Here is a 26,193-nt window from a genome sequence, read left to right on the forward strand (position 1 = left end):
CATCCAAGAGATATGAATCATTAAGTTGCCTTCTTGACCTTTTGTTGAAACATTGTACGCTATTTTGCACCCTGTCCCATTCGATCATCGAATCAAGTTTTACCCAATCCAACACAGTCATTTCAGAAAAGGGAGAGGACCACTGCTTAATATATTAAATACAAGTTGAATAAAATGAACGCACATGTTCCTTAAAACTTGACATACAAACAAACCCATTTTCAAACCCATTTTCCTCCAGACTTTTCAGTTTCGACTGCACTATAGGAGGCAAAAAAAGGCAGTTATATCTGTCAACTAATTTTTGTTTAAGTTCTGCAATCAATGCAGAATCTTCTATCATAGACATATTGACCTTCTAGAAAGTAAACAAAGTCATTAAAAAGTGCTGCATTGGAATGGATAAAATAAAGCCATATTTCAGATAGGGGGTCCTCAAAGAACATTTTAATGATTGTAGGACACTTGTCCTGTGATAGAAAGTATGATTTCAATGCTGGATAGAGTTTAAGTATGCGCTCTACGACTGGCTACAAAGAGAGCCACCTAGTTTTGTTATAAGAAAGAAGCTCCACGAAGTCACAAAATTCACGTAAAGCATGTTCACGTACTGTATATATGAGTATATTTTGTGCACCACTCTTTCTATGCAAATCGGTAAACAGTCCATCGCAGTTTGTACACAATTATTCACTATATGTGCAGAACAACCTACACCTACAATTGGTTTGTTTAAGCATTCCTGAACAATACTGTAAACATTTTTTTTTTTACCTTTTCTTGCTGCTCCTCCAAAGTTGCAGTTGGTGTTGTCAGCACATAATCCAACAACTTTAGTTTCAATGTTGTATTCATTTAATGTCTTCAGGATATACAAAGACACAATATCGGACGTTTCACCACACCGATATTGAAAATCCAGAACTTTAACGTGCACTCCGCTCAAAGGAAGGAAACAATTTCGTAGCTTTATGGTTCGACGAATCTGCGTAAACTGTAATGTAATTTACCTGATCCAACTCTTTCTGAAGCTCTGCAATTGCATAGGGGCTTATCACATTTGTCACGATCGCTTCACATTTTGTTGTTGCACAAGCATATTGTGGTTCGAAGCACTTCTTAACAAGTTTCGAACTACAATCTGTAGAACGAAATGATTGATTATGTTGCACTGTATGAAATGCAAAACACGCTTCTTCTGCTTACAATTTTAGTTCCTTAGGCCCAAAATTCTTGTTTCGAAAAAATGTAGAAAGATGCAGCAGCAGCGTCGGCAGATTTGTGTTTTGCCGTTTGCAGATGTCGTGTTATTTCAGACCTTCCACTGTTTGCAATTGAAAACTCACCTGAACATTATTCACAGTGAACATCACTATCGCTTTTGCCTTAAAATATTTGGACTTCGGAGACCTGAGTAGAAATCAGGACATTTCGCAGGACACGTGTGAAAGAAAGGACATATCTTAATTTTATACATAGCTTCGCATTCTGCAGGACAGCCAATCAAAAACAAGGACTGTACTGCGAAAATCAGTACGGATGGTCACCCTAATTTAGTGGGACCACTGGTGGTTGTTCGTGGCACAATGAACTCGCAGGCATACTGTACAATACTAGACAATAAAATGCTTCCAACCTTGTGGCGTTTTTACGGAATGGACCCCTGTTGCTTCCAGGATGACAATGTTAGGTGGCATGTTTCGGAGGCTACTATGCAGTGGTATGCCGACAACAATGTTCACCGATTGGTCTGGCTTGCACAGAGTCCTCATCTCAATCTCATAGAACACCTTTGTGAGGCATTGGACTGACGGGTGAGGTCTCGGGAGATGCGGCCAAATTCCATTGTCCAAGAGGAATGGCGACACATTCCAATGGACGTCCTCCACAAACTAGTCGAGAGCATGCCTGACAGAGTGGCTGCTGTTATAGCAGCAAGAGGTGTCTCCACGAGGTTCTAACAGGGTGCGCACCACCAGACAACCATATTGTACATGTGCCCAATTATTTTTGGTAGATAGTGTATTTAAGTTATTATTTTGGTGTCCCGACAAAATGTACCAGCGACAAAACGTACCACTTGTGTTTTCGCAACGAAACGTACCACTCAGATAAACAGTTACCTTTGAAGGGTCCACTTATAACTTCAAAATATTTACTCCGCGACAAAAGGTACCACTTCAAGGAAAACGCTTGAACTTGCCCTTGACATGTCAGACATTACAACACGGTGCGCTATCCAGCACCCAGCCAGGTTATTCGTTTTACCCCATTAATCATTACGACTTTGATCTCTTAGGTGGAATATTCAGTTGGGAGCATGAACATGGAAATAGAACTAAGTGTTACTATAGCTTTCATGCTAATTTCCTGGTTGGTTGCCTTCATATTAGTTTAGTTTAGTTTATGTTAGGGTTTGAAACACTTTACTCATTTTTCGTGGCTTTTAACTGCTGTAGTAAACAATTTTCTCAGATTTACAGCATCCATGCAGATTTTGGAAGCACGGCTGGAGAAACAAATATCAACCCCGTAGTTTTTGCTCTATTGCCCAATAAGGATAGAGAGATCTATATTCGCTTGTTTCGACTCATCGTTCAGGCTGTTCCGGAGTAGAAACCAGGAAGAGTGAACGTGGATTTTGAATTGGCAGCCATATCTGCTATTCGCCAAATGTTTCCTTCGACAGAAATCCATGGGTGCTTCTTCCATTATAAGAAATGCCTTTGGCGTAAAGTTCAAGATATAGGACTTTGAAGTGGTTCATTTTGTCGCATCGCAAATATTTTAAGACTTATTAGAAGATCTTTCGCAGGTAGGCGGCCAGGTGGTAGGTAAGTTTTGTCGCGTATTCATTATTTTTAGTTACAATTATAGAGAACATGCAGAATGTGTTAGTTTCCATAGTAGTTACAGTATCAGAAACAGAATAATGTACGTTTACATATATTTTGTATTTGCTTTAATCAAACTGTTCAAATATACAAGCCTCTTTACTAGAAAGACTTTCCATAAAAAACATATACGTGTCTATGTGCATGGTGCCAAAAACCGTACAAGCAATTTTAAGTTTTTTTAAACAAAAAAATCAGTTTAAATTTTAAAAAATCCGATTTAAATTTACACACTAGATATTTCATATTGGAAACAATACCAAGATATGGAAGAAAGGGAGTTTCAAAAATGAAGGATAGATGGCGCCAAAAGATAAAAAGATATAAGTAAACTGTTCGACGATAAGTATCGATTTAGTGATAGTAAAAACACGTCAAAAATGTTCGAAAATATGAATGCGATGTATAAAAAATAGATAATAGATGCAAGGGAAATTAGAAGATCTTTTCATTATTCAACAAGTTCAAGCCTATAGTGAATTCTTAGGCACGCATAAAGAAGTATTCAACGAAGTGATACTTTACGCGTATTAATAGGTACGTATGTGAATACCTCACTTTTGGAATATTTGTGAGAACACTACTAGTATGCTCTCTGCTACTAGTAGTGCTAAATCCCAAAAGTCCCCGCCCCTCACCGGTGTGCTTCCCTTTAGTCCCCCCAACATCAATTTTGCAAACTCTCGGTTAATAACCTACATCTCCGTAACCAATGCTTATAGGAAGATAATCTATTTTTTTATACTTAATCCTCATTAGATGAACTACACAAAAGGTTCAGTATAATTTTTAGAAAAATGCCCGTGGTTTTGCCGTAATTTTAAAAATAATCTTTAAGAAATGTAACTTTTCTAGTACTTTTAAAGGTTTTTATTTTGGAACTTTTGAATAAATGAAGTGACAGCAAATTGTTTGGAATAAAAGTTGTAGCCTAATTTACAAGATTTAAAACGATGCAAGACTTAATGTATTTTAATGAAATAAATGCCATATCATGTGTCTCGAAATGGAGGATAGTGCCAAGAAAGTGTGTGTTTCACAATCCGGCGGCTAAGTCCGGAATCATTGGTAAATTCCAAAATATACTCCTTAGTGCATCAGCATAAATTGTACGCATTCAGTTTTCTGTGCGAAGGAAACTACTTTTCCATACTGAAAGGCGAATCCTCAAAGTCAGGGGGGGGGGCAGTTGCTCCTTCTGATACTCTCACTTAGAATTTTAATGTAGAGATATCTTATTACAGTTATAAATTAGTATTATTCTCTTTTAAAACATAAAGTATTTTCAAGCCGACGATAGTTTCAAGCAACTACGGCGAGTTTATTTCCTATGTAATTGGACTACCTCGCTTTGTTCTCCAGCAAATTACGTGTTATTATGACTCACCCATTTCATTCGTTAGCCTAGTTGTGTTACACCTACGTGGTCGCAGAATAAATTGGTCACACATTGGAAATGAATAATGTGTAGTTGTTTTGAATCTGATGCACGAAATCATGTTTATAAGTAAATTAGTCTGAACCACAGAGATGGAAAATAAAGGGGAACAGAGAACTTGTGCCACGAAAGCTGGAATTCTTTTAATATTGTGATTTTCGGTTGATCCGGACTCGCACTATCTACACCCCTGTTTAGTGCAACGGTGAGATGGAATGAGGTTTTTCTTTCTCCGACGGAACTTTCGTCAAGGTTTTTGCCCCCTCCCCTTTAATCAGTGTCTGCGCACGCCTGTGCTCAAAGTTATCTGACGGGTGTCAAAATTACAACTCAATAACTTCAAACATAGAACAGTTCTCATGGTCTGCTAATAATCCGATTTGAACCACCCACTGCAATTTGAAAGTTTTGTTGAACAATTAATGGTTGCAAACGACCGACGTAATCCATGCGTGGGTTTCCTCAAACCATCGTAAGATGCAACCACGCTCTGGCTTGAGGAAGTGGTATTGAAAAGAAAGTGATTTTTTTTCCTGTTTCAAAAGATTTCTCTTTCGTTAGGTTTTTTGAAACTCTGTTTGGGTTTTTAAAAGTGGATCTTGTTAGTTTGAAGGTTGAAAAGGACGTTCACCGAAAAAAAAGCTTGTCCCGATAACACAGCTAAAATATCTCCGGGATTTCAATGGATTATAAACCACAACTGCATTCATGTACAATATTCGGGTGCAATGCCCGGAATGGTTGCAGCCGCGGAACCATTAAGTTTAAAAATCAACAAAGAAACTTGTGTATGAATGGTACACAAGTTGCCTCTATTGTTGATTTTATCAATCATTGTTTCACCGTTACTTGATATCTATTTGGAAACTTTTTTCAATGCTTTGGCAATATTGTTGTAACCCAAGCTGTATTGTTGAAATGTGTGTGTCTCATATAGAGTAGCATAGGTCACGGATATCTGTTACGTGTATCTGAGAGTTACATACAAGGTGACGCAAGAGAGAGATGCACTTCGATCTCGCCTCCGAAGCTCCCGGGTTCGAATCCTGGACTGAGAATGGGTGGGTGTGCTTTGTGAGCGTCCCTTCATCATTTTCATCTCAACACTCATCCCCGTCGTTGCGATTAGCCAATAGGGGCAGAAAAGGTAAAGTTCTCCGTGCATATAGCGCCGTGCCATGAAGGCACATTTCGGGGATGTGGGGGTAGGGCGTCACGCATTCTCGATCTCGGTCATTTTGGAGCTAATGTGATCAGAACCAGTCGCCTTTACCTCCCCCCCCTTTCCCAAGGTTGAGCCCCGAAGCCGCTTTATACGAGGACAAGAACAGAAAATTCCGACCTTAGATCAACCACCCCCGGGGATCTAATCCGGGTCTCCCGCTTGGCAGTCAGACGCGGCTGTCTGATATTCAACTTTTTTTTTCAATTTTTATTACTCCATATAAACCATATACATTGGTATTTGGAGGGTAATAATCTAGATATTTACTAACGCTATAATATTCCTTATTAACTAATAGTTTCTTTAATTTGTTTTTTAAACTTGTCATACTTTCTGCTTTTATATCATTTGGTAAATTGTTGAATATTTTAACTGCCATCTGTTGGGGTCCCTCTTGAACTAATGTTAGCCTGGTGAAGTAAGGCTTTAAGAGCTGTTTATTTCGGGTGTTATATGTGTGTTCTATTGAACTTCGCAGCGCAATATTTTTTCTCGCATATAATGACATTTCATATATGTACAGTGAAGGGAGAGTTAATATTTTGAATTTCTTGAACAACGATTTGCACGATTCCCTAGGCTTTATACCTACTACGAGGGTCACTATTTATATTTTGAGCCTTGGCAACACTGATTGAGGTTAGGCGCGATTTGACGTTTGCACGGAATCGTCTGGCATTATTGACCATAACGTACTTCAAATGTTTTGTCAATAGCTTCATTTGTGTTGTTTATGTTGTCTTGGAGATTGCGCGACAACAATAAAATGGAATTAACTCGTGGACATTTTCGTGCGATGATTTTTTACGATTTTCGACGTGGATTATCAAGACAAGAGTGCATCGATCAACTTACTTCCACATTTGGCGATGAAGCCCCATCCTTTGCCACTGTGAAACGCTGATATAACGAATTTAATCGTGGCCGCCATTCGCTCACCGACGAGATTCGCGAAGGTCGTCCAAAATCAGTTGTTGTTCAAGAAAACATTGATGCTGTGCAAAACCTAATACTGCAAGATCGTCATGTGACATACTGTGAGATTGAGGCAACCATAGGCATTAGTTCCACCAGCATATATAAAATATTACATGATCATTTAGCTGTGAGAAAGGTATGTTCTCGTTGGATCACACAATATGACAAAAACTCAAAAAGACGCTCGCGTCAATTGGTGCAAACAAATGCTCAATAAATACAATCGTGGTGCTTCAAAAGACGTATATAAGATTGTAACAGGTGACGAATCATGGATATATGCATATGAGCCGGAACGTAAACAGCAGTCGACTGTATGGGTGTTTCAAGATGAACCCAATCCAACAAAAGTTGTTCGCGCTCGAAGCACATCGAAACAAATGGTCGCCTGTTTTTTCGGGAAAACTGGTCATGTGGCAACTGTTCCTTTAGAGGAACGTAGAACGGTCAACTCTGAATGGTACACAACAATTTGTTTGCCAGAGGTCTTCGGTCAAATACGGAAAACAAACAAACGCCGTCGGATCATTCTTCATCAAGACAATGCCAGCTGTCACACATCTCGTCTAACAACCGACTTTATGAACAGTCAAAAAATCGAATTGATGGGTCATCCGCCGTACAGTCCTGATTTGGCACCCAATGACTTCTTTTGGTTCCCGAATGTCAAGAATAAATTGCGTGGACAACGATTTTCGTCGGCGGAAGACGCCGTTGATGCGTTCAAAAACCATATCTCAAGAAGATTGGAAAAACTGCTTTGACAAATGGTTCGAACGAATGCAAAAGTGTATTGACCATAAAGGAGAATACTTCGAAAAACAATAAAGCAGTTTTCAATACCAAATTCCTGTTTTTTTCATTGTTAGGCTCAAAATATAAATAGTGACCCTCGTATAATCCTAATGGCTTGCTTTTGTTTTATAAATGCTTCTAAACTTGCCGGTGAGTTCCCCCAAAATTCTAATGCATAATTTATTAGTGAATGAAACCTTGCATAATATACCTGAATTAGTGAATTTGTTTGAAGTGTTTGCTTTAATATCCTCTGTGCAAATATTTTGGAATTTAGTTTTTTAACAAGTATTTTTACGTGGTTTGACCAATTTAGATTTTCATTTATACCAACTCCTAAAAATTTTGTTTCTCTAACTAATATTACTGGAAGATGGCTTTTCTTTACTACATCTTTAATTTCATTATTTTGTTTAGTGTGAAATAGCAACTTCTTGCAGGCCAACGTGGCTCTGGCGTGTAGTGGCAGAAAAGCAACGCTAAATATTCTGTTCGAACTAACAGAACTTTTTCCTTGTTATTAACAATAAAAATAACAAGCTTTCTTCTATTTTTAAAATTGAAATGAAAGATGGCAATTTAGAAGGGTCGACGGATATGTTCGACTCTCTTCACGACGCCAATACCGCCAGGTCAGAGGCTGGGTGATTCCCAGATCCACTGTATAAAGGGAAATTGATAAAAAAAATCCCATTTGAGGACACCAACCCCTGTTCGGAAACGAGGCCTGATGCTCTACCGACTGAACCACCGCGGCTATCTTATAGTCGGTAAAAACTGCTTCTAGCAGACTAACGATGCTCTGGCGTCTGGACATACGACCAGTATAATCATGTACAGGAATGTGTGTTGTCCTGTGTTGCCCTTTACAGCCTCGGCATTTAACCTACAGTCGGTCCGCGATAAGAAGCGGTGTGCAATCAGAACGCAGAACGGCAGAACGTGACCAAATTCTGTCTCCTCGTTGGCTGCCATGTGGCTGGGGATTTTCTGCGTTGCCACGTTCTCACAAACAGGCGGACAGACTAATCAGCTGTTGGCAAGCTCGGGAAAAAATAAAACGTCACGCGAAATTAAGCACGTACGTATCAGTATGCTAATATATGTTATTTCCGTCGTAAAGTGAGAAATTAACGAATCTAGAAGTTTGAATCTGAAGTTTCTTGTAGGTTAACGTTAACTTCCCGTATGAATTTTACTTTCTGGCAAGCATGAAACATTTTCTCTTCGTGCTCTACACAGCAACCGAAAACCTTCACTGAAAGAACCTCTGTTGTGTTTTTATTATGGTACATTGCAAGCATCAGCTACAGCCATAGCATCGTTTTACTTGTGTTGTATCGTATCACAATTACCAACAAAAGAAAATGCGTCTTGTGTTATGAACAACTGTGGCAAATCGTTCTCCAATTTCATGTAACCACCACTTATCGCCCAACTTAGCCAAAAGTGGCATAAAGAGAGACATAAGAGAAAAAATAAATGTGGAGTAAGGCCGCGCATAACGGAAGGGAATGGGAGAAAGCGAGTGAGTGAAGCAAAGAAATCCGCGCTGCTGGTAGCTGCAGCCGCGTTTTCTCCTCCATGGCGTTCATTGGCCAAGCCCTCTCGGGTCCTACTTGCGCAGAGAATTGCTCTCGCTCGATTCCCCCATAGACTCCCGGGACGGAGGATAATCAAACGTGTTACACTGCAGATTAATTTATTCGAAAAAATAATTATTTAACAAGAAAATTAGATTAGTTAGAGCCAACATGTTATAATTTCAGTAATTGACTTAAGCCAAACATGCATAATTTGAAAATGATTCTCACTAAAAGAAACGAAATGTAACATTCGTGAGGTCAGGTTTTCCTAATGTTGTCCGGCAAATAAACTTGTACTAGCTGCATAGCATCTGCAGTCACAAAATCAGGCGTGGAACGCGGTCGACTGTCATGCCCCATGCGGGACACTTTCGAAACAGTCCTCCTTCACTCTGTCCAGGGAATCTCTGGAGCAAGTGAACGAAAACAAGTCTCTGCTCAAGTAGTGACTCGACCAATGAGCGCATGGAGGGGAAAACGCGTCCGCAGTTACCAGCAGTTTGTAACAGCGCACACTGCTTTGTTCCGTCAACTCGCTTTGTTCCCTTGTCTACAGTTATGCGTGACATTGCTCCACACATTACAGAGACAGAGATATCCATAAGATTTCCCTCGTCACGGGATGAACTGTCTCTCCGATCGCGCAGAGGTAGCGTCGTCACTTTGTAATCAAGGTTTCCCGGGTTCGATACTCGGTGGAGGCACATACTTGTTCAGATCCAACTTTAAACTGTACGTCCAGTCCTAATTAGCTTAACTGTGCATAAAGTAGACGTAAAATATGTTGCCCTGACTCGGGGGCATCCCTGCCCCCGAGTCAGGGCAACAAATACAATTCAAATTCAGTCACGTAGTGAAAATATAAGCTTTGCACAAAGTGACTACAGCTATGCCACTAAAGATGTCAGAGATTAGTAATCTGCTGGTACGTGCAACGATTGCCATGCTTTATTTTACTTCGCTTTTCTGCAACTTCCTGGCCAATCGCGAAGATAAGGATGAGTGATGATATGATTAAACTAATGAAGAGACGCTCACAAAGAACACCCTTGTCCACGCCGGGATTTGAACTTTGGACCTCATGCATCGTTGCGCGCTGTGCTAACAACTCTGCCACGGCTGGTTCTCTCTTCTCTTCAATCTTCCTTTCTCTATATATTTATATTTTCCCCCTCTTTCTTTTACTCTCCAACCTCTATTCCTGTCTCTTTTGTTTAAACGTTGCTTTTCTGTCTTGTCTTTCTACAGGGTAAGTCAAAATGATGGACCCGATTTCAGACATTTATTCTGTGAAATATAATAAACAAATGTTAATGTGAGACATGTGCTAAGAAAGGTAAACTGTCAAAGTTTTTTTCAAACAAATCACAAGTGTTCTATGTGAGCACCTCGCGTAACACGGCACACATCAAGCCGATAGTCTATCTCCTGCCAAACCTTGTGTTGTGTAGCATGTTGCGGTCAATATCAGCAATGGCTGCTGTGATGCGGGCACGCAGGTCATCCAATGTTGTTGGAAGTGGTGGTACGTAAACATGATCCTTGACAAAACCCCACATGAAGAAATTACATGGGTCAAGTCGGGGGAACGAGGTGGCCATTGAAGGAGAGGTCGATCCTCCGGAGATGCACGACCTATCCAACGTTGTTCCAATGCCCCATTGAGATGGTCCCGAACGCTGCCATGGTAATGCGCAGGGGCACCATCCAATTGGAGAATGAAATCTGCGCTATCCTCTGCAAGCTGTGGAAGGAGCCATAGTTGCAGCATATCAAGGAAAACAAGTCCTGTCACAGTACGTTCATGGAAGAAAAAGGGCCCATAAATCTTATCATGGGAAATGGCACAAAAGGCATTCACTTTGGGAGAATTGCGTTCTTGTTCCAAATTGATGGGGGTTAGCAGTTCCCCATATCCTTACGTTGTGTGTATTCACTTTCCCTGAAAGGTGAAAAGTTGCTTCATCACTGTAAATTAACCTCTCAGAGAACCCATCAGTTTCCATGAATGCAAGGAAATCAGCACAGAAGGACGAGCGCAAAGCATAATCAGTGTCTTTTAAGGCTTGAACTAGTTGGAAGCGGTAGGGTTTCATTTGTAAACGTTTCCGCAGAACCCGCCAGACAGTTTTCTGTGGAAGTTGAAGTTCTCTCGCTGCCCGGTAGGTGGACTTCGGAGGAAACATGTGCGAACTCGTTCAACTGTCTGTTCCTCAGTCGACGGACGACCAGTCGATTTTCGTTTACAAATGCAGCCCGAATCTTTGAAATGTTCATACCACTTACGAATGGCCTTTCCCGTAGGTGGTTCTCTCCGATATTTGGTACGGAAATGCTGTTGCACACTAATCACAGACTTGTTCACATGATAATCAAACACACAGAAAGATCTCTGTTCTCCGGTCAACGCCATTTTCCTTCTCGATGCTCGCTGCTGACTCTAGCGGTAGAAAGTGGAAACACTGCATGGAAACTAAACTTTGAAAGTTAATCTTTCGAAGCGCATGTCTCACAATAACATATGTTTATTAGATTTCACAGAATAAATTTCTATAATCGGGTCCATCATTTTGACTTACCCTGTATTTCTTTTCCTCTTTTCGATACGCATGGCCATATCTTTTTCCATTTCTATCCCAACCTCTTTCACCTCTTCCTTTCTCTCTTTGCCAAACACATCGTTTCTCTATTTTCTGTTACAATGTTCCACCTACCTCCCTTTCGCTCGTTCTCGCTCTCTCTCTCTATTGCTTTGTTTTCTTCTCTCCCTCTTTCTTTCACTTTTCCAACTACTCTCTCATTTCTATACACGTTCTGTCTGTCTTTCAGCTCTCTTTCCATGGCGCTCTCTTTATAACCAAATTCAAGGTGTGCGAGTAAAGAACAAGAAATGTTTAGTTAGTTTGCCACCAGATGGCTCTAAATTGGAAAAAGGGGCGTTGCTAAAAATACCGAAGGCTTGAGGAAAGCAAGCCTCGTGTGGGAACTCACTTCCCACTGATTAGCAGAGGTTTAAGCACGTTGAGTTCTCTTTGAGTGTTGAAAGGGCTCATCTTGGAATGGAACAAAGTATGTTAAGTGTTTATGTAAAGTATTTAGTTGGGAGTTTTAGTTAAAGCGCTGCACACTTTGTTCTATTCAGAGATGTGTCTTTTGGGGGGAAATTAATATTAAAATGACATTACTACTATAATCTCTTTTGGGTTAAATAACTTGTAAGGAAGTCTAAAATTATGTAAAGATTTAATTGGTTAATTTAATTGTTTCTTTATTATTTATTGTATTTATATTGGGGGCTTATATCAATTCTGTAGTCTCAAGCCCTTCAGGCATTTTGTTGTTAAATAAACCTCTATACTATAAAGCCTTTTATGTATAATTTCTAAACTTACAATTTTCCGGTTAAGCCTTCCACTGCCATATCTATATATTTCTGCTAGGTTAATTATATCAATATCATCATAATATTGATATGAAAGCCATTTGGCAAGAAAAACTTAGCTTTCTTATTACTTCTATAAAAGGAAAATACATACATTTTTCTTTATGGCAATTAGAAATTAAACTTTATTATCTTCCTACATGTGGTTTATCTTCTCAATTTCAAATAAAATTCTAAATTCTGTAAAAAGGATCAAGATATTAACCCATTTCCACCACAGTAAAACATTCAGAAACAATAAACAAAAATGTTAGAAAAATACTCATAAATCCAGAGCCATCTATTGTTCACCATAGCAAACCATATCCCAACAGTGATTCTTTTAAAACCTATTTTATTTCAAATTATTCAATAATAAGTTAGGCAACATTATCGTATGGGTAAAACGGATTCTTTCAAATTTCCTTCAAATTTACAGGAGAAAGTACTTACGGAAATCATTTTCTTGAGCGTTTTGGAAGTTCCTGAATGTAGATTTGATCCATTTTAATGTGAATGCGTTTTGTTTTCTGCGACAATCTCTGTCCGACACGCTGTTTCTGCTCCCGCCATTTGCTTTTTGCATGAGAGTGCAATGTTCCGTGTGTTAAGACGATGCAACCCCGTAGCCAGTGTTTCAGCCTCGCCGTGTTTTCACTAGAACCACCTGTCGAGTTCGGAACAAGCCATTTTTCCCGAATGGGTGTCACTTATCGCACAACATTGTAGCAACATTGTGTTCGGACGTCACAGGAGAGAGCTGTTTTTACAATTTTTCTTTGTATTTATGCTAATGGAACCTAACCTAACAGGCCTAACCTAACCACGTAGGCATTCCTCGTCTGACGTCAATATTCAAGGTTGCAAGATGGTTGTGCGTAAAAGAAGAGCATTAACAAATTTCGAAAGAAAGATGGTTCCGACCCGAATGGGTGTCACTTATCGCACAACACTGTAGCAACATTGTGTTCTGACGTCACAGGAGAGACCTTTTTCATGTTAGGCAATACAAAGGTAACGCGTCTCTTAGCGAAAATGTTATTTTTTCTTTGTATTTATGCTAATGGAACCTAACCTAACAAGCCTAACCTAACCACGTAGGCATTCCTCGTCTGACGTCAATATTCAAGGTTGCAAGAGAGTTGTGCGTAAAGGAAGAGCATTAACGAATTGCGAAAGAAAGATGGTTCCGAATTGCGAAAGGAAGATGGTTCCGAATTGCTGTTTATGGACAATGAACGTGGTAAATCGCAAGGTTATTTTACAAGTTCTACACGTAAATGCGACGTATTAGCATAATTTCAAATAGGGGCACGAAAGTAGATATTTTCCGGTGAACGAGGTTGCACCACTGCATAAATCGACAAAACACTCTCAGAACGCCCCCTAAACCAGTATGCTATCACGGCCATAATGTGTTACAGATTCGAAACAACAAGTAACAGTAAGTACTCGTAAATAGAGAAAATAAACATTATCTTAGTTAGAAATGCATTATTTCGCCTTAAGAAATGTTCCGCAACACGTTAGCAATGTAAAGAAGTCCGAAATATATGATTCGTAGGTGTTTCACCCATACGATGATAGTACCATAAGTTAAAATGAGACAATATTGTAAAAAAAAACTATTCAAATTTGTTAATATAAAACTTTGTAGAAATTATGTCCACTTGTATTCGATTCTGGAAAGAAAAAATATCAATAAAGAATGAGGTGAAAAATTATCATGACCACTACTAAAAAGAAAAGATGTAAAAAAGATCAAAAAATTGTAAGTATCTTATTTCTTTATCCCAGGTTGTGTTTTACCGAAGCAAAGTGACGTGTATTATTGGTGCATTACGCCTAGAGTGCTTAAAAAACGTCAAATAATGTACCGACTTCAGTTGCAAGCAGCCTTCTGTCCTAATGAAGAACAATATTTCTTAGTGAATAATTGTAAAGGAAGTGCAATAAGAAGCTGGCCATATCTTCTCTCCATCTAACTGTAGCCCCTCTCCCCCCCCCTCTCTGTCTGCGAGTCTGTGTATCCGTTTCCGCCAGTATCTTCTTGGGCAGAAGGAAAAGAAAAGTGTAATTGTTTTATATCCTTTCCCTCGATGCGGTAAAAGCCGAACAGATTCCCAGCACTTCCATTTAAAAGTCTCCTTTCGCAGAATTCCCGTCGATCATTACATTTCTTTAGGGAGATATTAATAGATTGCCATTAGTTCTTTACTGAAGACATGTCATATATAGGAAGGAACGTGTACTGAATGACAGCTTCTGGGAATCCGTCGCCTTAGAGACAGGCTGTGTAGGTGTCGTGGTGTCCCTTGTTTTCCTAGTACGAGTAGTATCAGCGTTTGCGAGTCCATATCGACCACAAATTCTTGAATGTTCTACAGTGACTGGGTTCTTCGAGTTGCGAGACAAGAACGGATATAATCAATTGATTGATTTGATTTTTATATTATAAGCACTTCCGCACGTAATATGGAGATATGCCCCTTAACGAAAACAAGATCCTAACGAGAAAATGTCGCTTAAAAAGGTCCTTATTCCATTTTTAAAACTAATTCATTCATTTACTACTAAACAAGAACTATACTCTATCCCGGAAATTTCTGGAGCAAGGTCGTACAGTAGGATAGGAATGAGGTGGGCGGAGCAAAGTTGTATAAAGAGCAGGGGGCTGCAATCCCGTTCTCTCGCACGTGTTCATTGGTCGAACCCTATTACTTGTGCAGAGGCTTGCTTTCCTTTGCTTGCTCCAGAGATTACCGGGACAGAGTATAAAACTATACTAAAATGCTACAGTCGGGACGCGCTAGCAACCGGCGTGGAACCACCCGCTCTGATACTGACGCGCCGTTGCCGGATTGACCTACTTCAGGATTTTTGCGAGTCCACAGAAACACGTGTAGGATTAAACATCTGGTTAAACAGTCAACAACGGGGCACTTCCATTGTTCTCATTCCTGCCTCACATAGCCTCAGCCTCCGAACTCCATCTCTGCCTCACACAGCCTCAGCCTCCGAACTCCATCCCTGCCTCACATAGCCTCAGCCTCCGAACTCCATCCCTGCCTCACATAGCCTCAGCCTCCGAACTCCATCTCTGCCTCACATAGCCTCAGCCTCCGAACTCCATCTCTGCCTCACATAGCCTCAGCCTCCGAACTCCATCTCTGCCTCACATAGCCTCAGCCTCCGAACTCCATCCCTGCCTCACATATCCTCAGCCTCCGAACTCCATCTCTGCCTCGCACAGCCTCAGCCTCCGAACTCCAACTTGGCCTCACACGGCCTCAACCTCGGAAGGCTCCTGGAGGCAGAGGCTGAGGCCGGGCCTCATGAGGACTGGTCTCTCGAAATCTGTTCTTGACACTTGGCAGGAAGATTGGGATAAGGAAACGGGGAACAAACTTCACGCTAGGTGCATGGAGTTCCTCGTCCCGTCCCTCTTACCCGTTCTTCTTACTCGACTGCGTATTGGGCACAGCCGTCTAACCTATGCTCACTTGCTGCAAGGGCTGGACCCTCCAATGTGTCGTGCTTGTAAAGTCATTTTAAGTATTCGGCATATTCTTGTTTAATGTGTCGGTTTTGCTTTCTTCAGACAGTAATATTCCCAACTGTTTGTCATCCCTGTTGAGAGATGACGACAGTGTTTTACCAAATGTTTTGATCTTTTTCCAGAGAGCTGGACTCTTCCACTGTGTGTGAGGAAGCATGTAGTTTATTTTTGCTCTTTAATGTATTGTGTTTGCTTTTAAAACCTCTCAGTTTTAACCTTTACCAAGAGACTGTTTACACCCCTTGAAAACCTTTAAAGTAAGAATTTTAGACAAGGAGAAATTTCCCCCTGAAGGGTGCAAAATGGCCATATGTGCCGACGCACTCAACCGTTTTAATTGAATCAATTAAAAGTGGGAGTACTTTAGACATTCTGCCCTTTAATTTAAGTATTTCGTGATAATAATTTCATTACATGCTGCCAGGTTCACGGTAGTGAAATGATGGTAGATGGTATGAAATCGTGTCTCGTCATACTTGTGTGTAGTGTGAGGGTGTTCTGAGTGCCTCTTACCTTGGCAAATTGCTTTACAACAAACAAAATAAAAAGTGATGAACCATAATACGCCCCTGGTCATATTTGCAATTCTTCGCACAAAACCGGAAGCACCATTGCACGCACGTATACCCGCACAGTGTGAGCCAAATATAAAATCAACTTCAATTTTGCCTATATTCAACCTACACTGCCCTCTAATATTGTCAGTATTTCAATAAAATACACTCTTAGCAATCCACCCTTAAGGAACGCACAAATAGAGGTACACACTTTCATATTTTTCTTATCTTCTCTGACTACATCTTTCTCAGACATATATGTTTTTTTAGTTTTTTATGGTTATGAAACTATTTTGCCATGTACGGTGTCTCATTCCTGTTAATCAAATTGAAATATGGTTTCGAAGAACACAATTCTGTATTACATTGCCCGCGGAGTATGTTCGAAGTCGCCTCTTTCTCATGAAAAACTAAATATGCTGACCAAGGCAGTAATTTATTTTATTAAAAACATAAACTAAACGTAACGTTCTAGCAAGGTCTTCTTCAGACTCTGTATCAAGTACAAATGTAACACGATACAAAAACAGGGCATTATACCGTGCGTCCATTTCGATCTGCAGCCGAGAGATCGGGAGAAGCGTGGCGGGCGGCGCTGGCGGAGATGCCGACATTTGCGGCCTGAAATGCCCGCTTATTTTTATGGACATATGCAGACATTTATATAAATATTGCAAAACGAGCACTAACCTGTGTTATAAGAGTATGGTTTTAATTTTAGTAGCTTAGTGGCTGTATGTGCTGATGATTTTGACACTACCATCTCCTGTGAAACACGGCGTAGAGGTTTGTTTGGATAACTTTCTAACCCTGCCCCAATTTCATCGAGTTCATCGAGGAAGCTCACGAAAACCATCGACTTTTAATGGTTTCGTCGGCAGCGTAATCTTGATACAGTGTTGCACATTCGAAACCTCCAAACGATCCCCATCGACACAAAACTCTTTCAAGGATATAAACTTAAGCAGGACGTTGCTGGTCAGAACTATGATTAAAATGTTTTATTATCTGTGACTCTTATCGTCACTTCTAAAGCGTATTTTTTTGTGTATATAATTGCAGAACTTGGATGAATTACAGATGATGAATTATAACCCAGGTTAGTGCTCGTTTTGCAATATTTATATAAATGTCTGGATATGTCCGTAAAAATAAGCGAGCATTACAGGCCGCAAATGTCGGCATCTCCGCCAGCGCCGCCCGCCACGCTTCTCCCGATCTCTCGGCTGCAGATCGAAATGGACGCACGGTATATACACAAACATTACTCCCTCCAGACTTAGAAAGTTGTACTGGAACTTTCTAGCAGGTGGCTTTCCCTTGTCAACTGTACTTTCACTTAAAAGGCTAAACATATTTACTTCCATCTAGAATGTGATTGGACTCTTTATCTCACGCTCTTTTTCCTTCATTTTTCTTCCTTCTCCTCTCCTCTTTCTCTCTTGCCCTTTCCACTCTTTCTAACACCTTCTTCCATTCTTTGTTTAATTTCAGTCCCCCATTCCAGTTCATTGTGTCTTCTTCTAATAGTCTGGAGGGAGTAATGTTTGTGTATATATAATGCTCTGTTTTTGTACCTTGTTACATTTGTACTTGATACAGAGTCTGAAAAAGACCTTGCTAGAAGGTTGAAACGTTACGTTTAGTTTATGTTTTTAATAAAATAAATTACTACCTTGGTCAGCATATTTAGTTTTTCATATCATGAAAACAAGGCTTAATGGTGTTATAACTCTTTCTCATAACAAAAGACAAACTATTTTTAATTTATTCCTGTTAATCTGTGTTTAAAACAAGCAGCTCTCTAATTTTCAGGCAAGGCACGGAGTTTTTGCAGCTTTCAAGGCCAACGCTGATTGGTCCGGGGCAGATTACACGAGAAATACTGACTTGGCTGATATATCTGTGCTGTCACCAGTAGCAGCGATTGGGTTCCAAACTGGGAGGGGATAGATGCCAAATCTGGGGGGGGGGGGCAAAGACAGTTTGCTTTCCCTTGGTAGATAAAAGTTTAGCATAGTACGGAGGGGAGAATAGCATAAAGTGAGAGGCAACTGCCTCCACACGCCCCCCTAATTGCAGTCTCTGGCTGTCACTGTAGCCTCTCTGTTAGATCTTCTAACAATGCGGCTGTATAGCTTGCTGTATTTTTAGAGGAAAAGTTTTGTTAAAGTTTGCTGTAGATGCATTTTTGCTGACATGAGTTCCCCACAGTTTAAAGTGTGACGCGAACAACAGTGCAGTAAGCCTCTACCGGGGATCGAACCTGTGATCTATGATTACAAGGCAACAGAGTTACCACTACACTATGAGGGAGGCCCGAGAGAGAGAGAGAGAGAGAGAAATAAAGGAACAAGAAGAGTTAGTGAACAGTTTCCAACAGAGATGTATTTTTGAGGTGAAGAAACAAGTTAAATTTGCTGAGCGCAGGGTCTAGACTACACTGCGGATGTTCGTAAATATCCCACCTAAAAACTTTCCAGATTGAGGTCACTAAATTAATCCCACTTTCGCTCGAAGTAAATATGCCTTTTTTATTGCTGAGTGGGTGTTCTATCACCTGGTAATACTTGGGAAGTTCAATAGATTCCTCCAACGAAATACCTCTTACCTTGGTGTCTCAAATTGTTGCCGCACTACAAATATAGAGTGCTTGAAAATGTTGTCCTTTCGGACTCCCAGAAAAGAAACTCGTTAATCCGCTACCGAGCTTGCCAGGCAGGAATTTGAATTGAGGAATTTCACCGCAGGTCTGTCCATTCTTTTTTACTCTTAACGGGGTTTTCTTTATTTACTTATTTTCTTTTCTTCTCTAGTTCCATAAGGGACATGATTTATCTGAATATGAGTCTGCAACGCTCTTGTACAGTTGGATGCATAAGTATTACCATATAAATTATCCATCACGTTTATTGTGTGTTTATCCAATGAGAACTTCGATCATGGAAACACAACGACAACCTCTATATCAGCATACTTAATAATATACAGAGTGATCACAAAGTCCCATTACCCCTATGTATTACATAGATGTTAGTGAGCACAGAAGGTTTCTGCCACACGTTACGAGACAGTTGATGAACTTAAGGATGCTGTTCGACGTGCATTTACTGCCATCACGCCAGGAATGTTGAGGAGAGTTTCCCATCGTACATGGCGGAGAATCATACTCTGTTATGAAAAAGATGCTGTACACACAGACACTCTGGACTAAATCATAACGAATAGTCGCACTACCTCCGAGTTGTCCTCTTCCATGATCTCACATTAATACAATGCGACCATCTATGTGGACATGCGATAGGGGGTAATGGAACTTTGTGATCACTCTGTATAGTATCCCTTAAGGACACGTATCATGCAAGAGAAAAATTAACGAGTCTAGTTATGTACAAATTGCCGAGCAATACTTGTGCAGCCAGTCCTTTCGTAGAAGCTCTACACTCAAGACAGGATTGTCTCGGTTGAGTAACGCCTGACAGGGCAAGCCCTCATTAAGCAGCAAATCACGGTGGCGTAATGTTCTCTTATACAGTGACGTTATCTTTCGTTTATACCCAGACGTTGAAAAATTAAAATGCCCGGAAGCAGTCCAGCTCTTTGTTGGGAAATGGGATTCACATCCATTTTTACAGAGATTCGTATCAAGTAATACGAAATTTCAATGCAGGTAGCTCTGGAACAAAGCAAGATTGCCCATTGGTCACATTTTCAGGCATTTTCGGTATTATATTGTACAGGCAAGGAAATAAATCGTAGCATGGTGTTGCACCCCTAAAATATTTCGCGATTAATTCCTTTAGCAAAGTCACGTTTAATCCATTACTCTTCACGAAGAGCTGAGTTGCTAACTGATCCACGTTTCGGCCTTACCGTACACTCAAAGAACTAAATGCATCATATCGATTCATGCACTAATGTGTGTTTTGTAGCTTCTTCAAAGAATCAGATTCACATTGACGCATTTTGGTGCATTTTGTATGTCGTGAAAGAAACACCAAAGTGTATCATTTGATTCAAGTGAGGATTTCTTTCAGTCGAGATGCACTTTAATACATCAGCTGATGCGTTTTGATGCCCCTTGATGCGTTTTGATGCACCAGAATGCATCTTTCTTGATGATGCACTTAAACGTTTCGTCTGAGCTACATAAAGTCATTAGCACGTTTACGTGCATCATCCAAAAAGATGCAGCAAAGTGCAAGAACTGATGCATTAAAGTGCATATCAACTGAAAGAAATCCTCACTTGAATCAAATGATGCACTTTGGTGTTTCATTCACGACATACAAGATGCACCCAAAAGTATCAAATGTGAATCTGATACTTTGAAGAAGCTACAAAACACACTTTAGTGCATCAATCGATGCATTCTGGTGCATCAGTCGATATGATGCATTTAGTTTTCTGTGTGTAAGGCCCGCTTTAGACGAATGCATTTTCCTCAGCATTTTTCTTAACATTTATGCCATGACCAAGAAGCTACCGTGTAAAGTGAGAAATCCTATGGCATTTCCCAAGGATAGGCTCGGTCCGTATCATTTTTCGTAGCGTAACCAATCAGAAGCGACCTCTAGGTCACGAGTGCAGCTGTAATGGCGGCCGCGTGAGATGTAAACAATGTATCACTTCACATTTTTAAAACACTATAACTATTCAATCGAGAGAAATAACGTTTCGTATTAAATGGTTTTAGGTAGAGAAGAATGGCGCTGTTTAAATACATACTTTACAGAGTTTACTGTACACATATGGAAAAGTATTTTAGTTTTTTCAATTGTAAACACCGTGCACTCACCATAGATGGTGTAACTCGATGTGCCTTGTGCAGTATGTACAGTAAAACCTCGTTAATCCGGAACCGATAAGCCGAACTTCGCTTAATCCGGACAGGCAAAAAAATGCAAGGTTTTAAATGTGGCTAGAAGTCAACGAGAACTTCCCAAAGAAAAACAGTCAACCACTGAAAAAATTCTGTTCCCGCAGACTTTGTACTGTACTGAACAGTGTATTTAGGCCTATGCCCTTTAAATACACCACAATAAATTTGTTTTGTTGCTATATACAGAGTTTTAATGCACTTTCTACTGATCTTTTAGGTTATTTCAGTTAATCCGGACTTTCGTTAAACCGGTCAACTTATCCCCTCCATTACTCCGGATTAACGAGGTTTTACTGTATTATGGATTGTATTCGCAAAAGCTAACTGAAATGTTCCACGAAATGCTTTCGTGTAAAGTACTGTGTGCTATAAGATTTTTGGAAGCATTTACATAGCATTCATGCTAGCAACAATGTTAAAGGAAATGCTTCCGGCGGACCAGTGTTTTCACTGGGTATGACCCATTGCACCAAACTCAATGCTCAAGCGCCGTATTTAATCTTCTGACGTAAGCGCAGAATGCTTTCGTGCTTAGGTTAGGCTTCTTAGGTTTAAACCTCGAACTCCTTTCTAGTTATTTAATAAATATTCAATTCCTTATCTATTTGACATTAATTTCCTTCCCAGGGCAATTGTTGTTGTACAAATTTTGGCGATCTTAACTACTACACGTAAGATAGATAATGAATACATGCTGTTTGTATATATATTCTCTTAGTCTTTTTACCTATTCATGTAATAATAATACAACATTATTTAATTTACAAATTTAATTATTTTAATTTTATTTATTTATTCAAATTTTATTATTAGGCACACTTGGTCGGACCCCAAACCCACCGAAATGAATTTCTAGATACATGCCTGCTTCTTATGTATTCCAAACTCAAATAATGCATTTACTTTTCTATATGTATCCGAAGTTTGTTTTGCTGTGGAGTAACGTATCTCACTTTCTTTTTGTTTGATGGATCAACTGTTATCATGTAACTTCCACGATCTCTTCAACTTCACAAGTGATGTTCTCTGATTTCTGTTTCAGGCAGTTAATTTGCAACCTGCCAGCGAGCGAGGAAGCATCTTCCTGGTAAGAAACGCACGGGAAGAGGATTTCCATCGCAGGCCCCTGGTGGGTGTTGCAGGAAGACAATAACCAAGCTGTCAATAGCAAGGTAAGTCTGCAGAAGACTTGACTGATCGATGCCTGTGAAACTCTTTCCTTCCTCGGTGTTTTCAATCAAAGCTTCAAAAGATGATACGATAAACTTACCATACTGCGATACCCGGAGGCAGCCAAGAGGTTACCAATAGAGGAAGGAATATGCAAATTATCTTAGTTGTTCAGAAGTGAGTCTGGTCGGCATTACCAGTGCGTAGGTAGAGAATCTGATAGTTCGTTTAACTCTCCAGCCTAACCCTTGTCTATTTTGATGGGGGCAAAAAAAATAATATTGAAAGTCCTTGCCTTGACTTTCTCACTCCTCAGTTTGGTAGGTGCCAGGGCTTGCCCCGAGTTGATACCTTCCTGGAGATGAGGCCTGCTCGAAAATGTTTATAAAGTCAACTCACAAGGGAGATTATCTAAGTGTCCCCATCCGATTTCCATGAAACTTGGCAGGTGTATAGAGGGCCCTAAAAGAAGAAATACGTGTTTTTTTTTTTTTTTTGTTTCGGCTAAAAAGCTGTTTTAGGGGGCAACCCCCATCAAATGTCAGGATGAAGACAAATTGACGCGGGGGGTAACCCCCCGCTCAAATGTCAAGATGAGGAGAAATTGAAGTGGGGATCTGACCCCGAAACCACATAAATATGGCATATGAAGAAACAGGGGGCATAGGGTCCCTCTATACACCTGCCAAGTTTCATGGAAATCCAGGGGGACACTTAGATAACCTCCCTTGTCAGTGTCAAGTAGTGTACTTGGTGTCTGCACCGTTTGCACTACGTTCTGGGTCGGTGTGATGTATGGTCACGTGGTACCTGCTAACTAATCAAATGAACGTTTAAAGCAGCAGACAGTCATTTGTTGAATCTTCTGAACTTGAACACCGCTTTCCGTCTACTTGGTTGAACGTCCTTTCCTTCCATCCTGACACCGGGATACACATGCACTACACCTAGTGCCAAAAAAGTGCAACGAACTACACTGGGTGAATGACTTCTTCAAACTCCACCATTCAACTCCGAGACCATGCACGTGTGGGATGGCGTTAAGATGATTATACGATCCAAGGAGAAAGAAATCTGATGTTAGAAGCAAGTTGTGGTCAATAGGGAACCAAAACCGTGCGCATCAATACAAATTTCTGAAACTTTTCTTCATACGCCTACTTGCACTTAAGGGGAGAATACAAAACTTGACATTACCAAAGCTTTCGATGCTGTACATCATGATAGGTTCCTCCACGATATTCCCTCACAGTGAATGCATGGAACTTGTTACTCCTCAGAAAACCCTGTCCAATCTTTTCCCGTTCTCTCCAGGGTTCAAGAACTTACTTCAGTCGTAGACAATCTTCTGAATTTTACAGTTTGCTCAGGGAACTCTATCGTATCCGTGCATGGTTGGGATTTCTTAGAGAGAGTTTCAAACCACAAGAGGTCCTCATCTTCTGTCGAATGATATTGCAAAAATTTCCTACTCTTGGAATTCGAAATGAAATCTGCTAAAGTTCATGCCAGCCACGATTTCTCTTGCATGGCGTCCCCTGTCGTTTCCTGTGATGCACCAGCCCTCAATTGATGTCAGTGATACCAGATTTTTTTATTTGATATTGTTTTGGCCTTTTCTAGTGGTGATGTCCGGGAGCTGCACATGTTCACGCTTTTTTATACAAGGCAAATGCTACTAAAAAGAGAAATGTGCATTTTAGTAGTGAAAATGGCACTAAAAATAAGACATGTGCATTTTAATATGGCAAATGGCACTAAAAGAAGTAATGTGCATTTAAAATATCAAATGGCACTAAAAAAGGAGAAATGTTAATGTTAATAGGTTAAATGACACTTAAAAAGGAGAAATGTTAATTTTAATATGGCAAATGGCACTAAAAAAGGAGAAATGTTAATTTTAAAAGATCAGATGGCACTTAAATAGGAGAAATGTTATTTTTTAAAGATTAAATGTCACTAAAAAAGGAGAAATGTTAATTTTAAAAGATCAGATGGCACTTAAATAGGAGAAATGTTACTTTTTAAAGATTAAATGGCACTAAAAAAGGAGAAATGTTAATTTTAAAAGACCAGATGGCACTTAAATAGGAGAAATGTTGTTTTTTAAAGATTAAATGACACTAAAAATGGAGAAATGTTAATTTTAAAAGATCAGATGGCACTTAAATAGGAGAAATGTTATTTTCTAAAGATTAAATGGCACTAAAATAGGAGAAATGTTAATTTTAAAAGACCAGATGGCACTTAAATAGGAGAAATGTTATTTTCTAAAGATTAAATGGCACTAAAAAAGGAGAAATGTTAATTTTAAAAGACCAGATGGCACTTAAATAGGAGAAATGTTATTTTCTAAAGATTAAATGACACTAAAAATGGAGAAATGGTAATTTTAAAAGATCAGATGGCACTTAAATAGGAGAAATGTTATTTTTTAAAGATTAAATGGCACTAAAAAAGGAGAAATGTTAATTTTAAAAGATCAGATGGCACTTAAATAGGAGAAATGTTATTTTCTAAAGATTAAATGGCACTAAAAAAGGAGAAATGTTAATTTTAAAAGACCAGATGGCACTTAAATAGGAGAAATGTTATTTTTTAAAGATTAAATGACACTAAAAATGGAGAAATGTTAATTTTAAAAGATCAGATGGCACTTAGAGAGGAGAAATGTTACTTTTTAAAGATTAAATGGCAATAAAAAAGGAGAAATGTTAATTTTAAAAGATTAGATGGCACTTAAATAGGAGAAATGTTATTCTTTAAAGATTAAATGGCACTAAAAATGGAGAAATGTTCATTTTAATAGGGTAAATGCAGCTAAAAAGAAAGAAGAAATGTGCATTTTTTAGCAGGGTAAATTGTACTCAAATTGGAATGTGCAGTTAATTAGATTGGTCTGACACCCAAGTCGAACATAATCTAAATCTTATAAGTAAAATATTTATCTGTGAAGAAAAGAAAGAGCAGAAAAATTTGCCAAATCCGCCACTTTCTTGTGCTTATTGGCAGAGCTAGTCGTGCAGTTTGAATTATGACAGGCTGCAACGAACTTTGTCTCAAGAACTCTAGCAAGTTCTTGTCACACGACGCGTCATCGAAGACAGGAGGAGCAAACAAGAAAGCTATTTACGTATCTCGAGCATCGCCTTGGAACGGGGGTTATTGGACACCACAGCTCTCCTTCCCCTTCCGATTCGACCTATCGTTCGCAAAGTCGCGCGGACCGTGAAGAAATCCGTGCTGTGTTGGCAGGGTTGCCACATCGATTATACTAAAGAAACCAAACTCGGAATAAACTGGAAGTAGCTTTCACAGAGATAATCTGAAGTAGAAAATCTGGAATAGGATTTGTCGAGACCAGAACAGACCGTGCCTTAGTGTCCCAGAATCTTATCTCTTTAGAAGCTGTAGTAAATTATATTGTGAAAATTTCGTCTAAACTCATGGCCATGAAATTAGGCGGGTGGCAGAAGTTCGCGCTATTCCCACGTCGGAGCACAACCTCGTTTGTTCGGAGGTTTAACCTTTAGACCGCCGAGCGTGTTTTCGAAAGTAGCCTTTCTCTGGCCGCCGCATTTGCGCGCGATTTTTAAATTTTACACTTATTTCAGAAAAACGTTATATCTCGGAGACTATTTGAGTAATGTACTTCGGGTAACTTTTGTTTTTCAGATATAACATCAGG

The 26,193-nt window shown here is 39.7% G+C and overlaps 1 protein-coding gene across 2 annotated transcripts in view; it reads left to right on the forward strand.

The window, feature by feature from the left end:
- LOC146004009 (alpha-1A adrenergic receptor-like) overlaps positions 1 to 26,193 on the forward strand; it is a 334,658-nt gene that overhangs the window by 68,966 nt on the left and 239,499 nt on the right. For both annotated transcript variants that reach the window (XM_083142562.1, XM_083142561.1), the window contains exon 2: positions 22,378 to 22,507. The gene's annotated coding sequence lies outside the window, so the exon portion shown is untranslated. The remainder of the gene's footprint in view (positions 1 to 22,377; positions 22,508 to 26,193) is intronic.

The sequence above is a fragment of the Lepisma saccharinum genome, chromosome 21, assembly GCF_977018435.1.
Source record: "Lepisma saccharinum chromosome 21, izLepSacc3.1, whole genome shotgun sequence".
In the NCBI taxonomy this organism is placed as follows: domain Eukaryota; kingdom Metazoa; phylum Arthropoda; class Insecta; order Zygentoma; family Lepismatidae; genus Lepisma; species Lepisma saccharinum.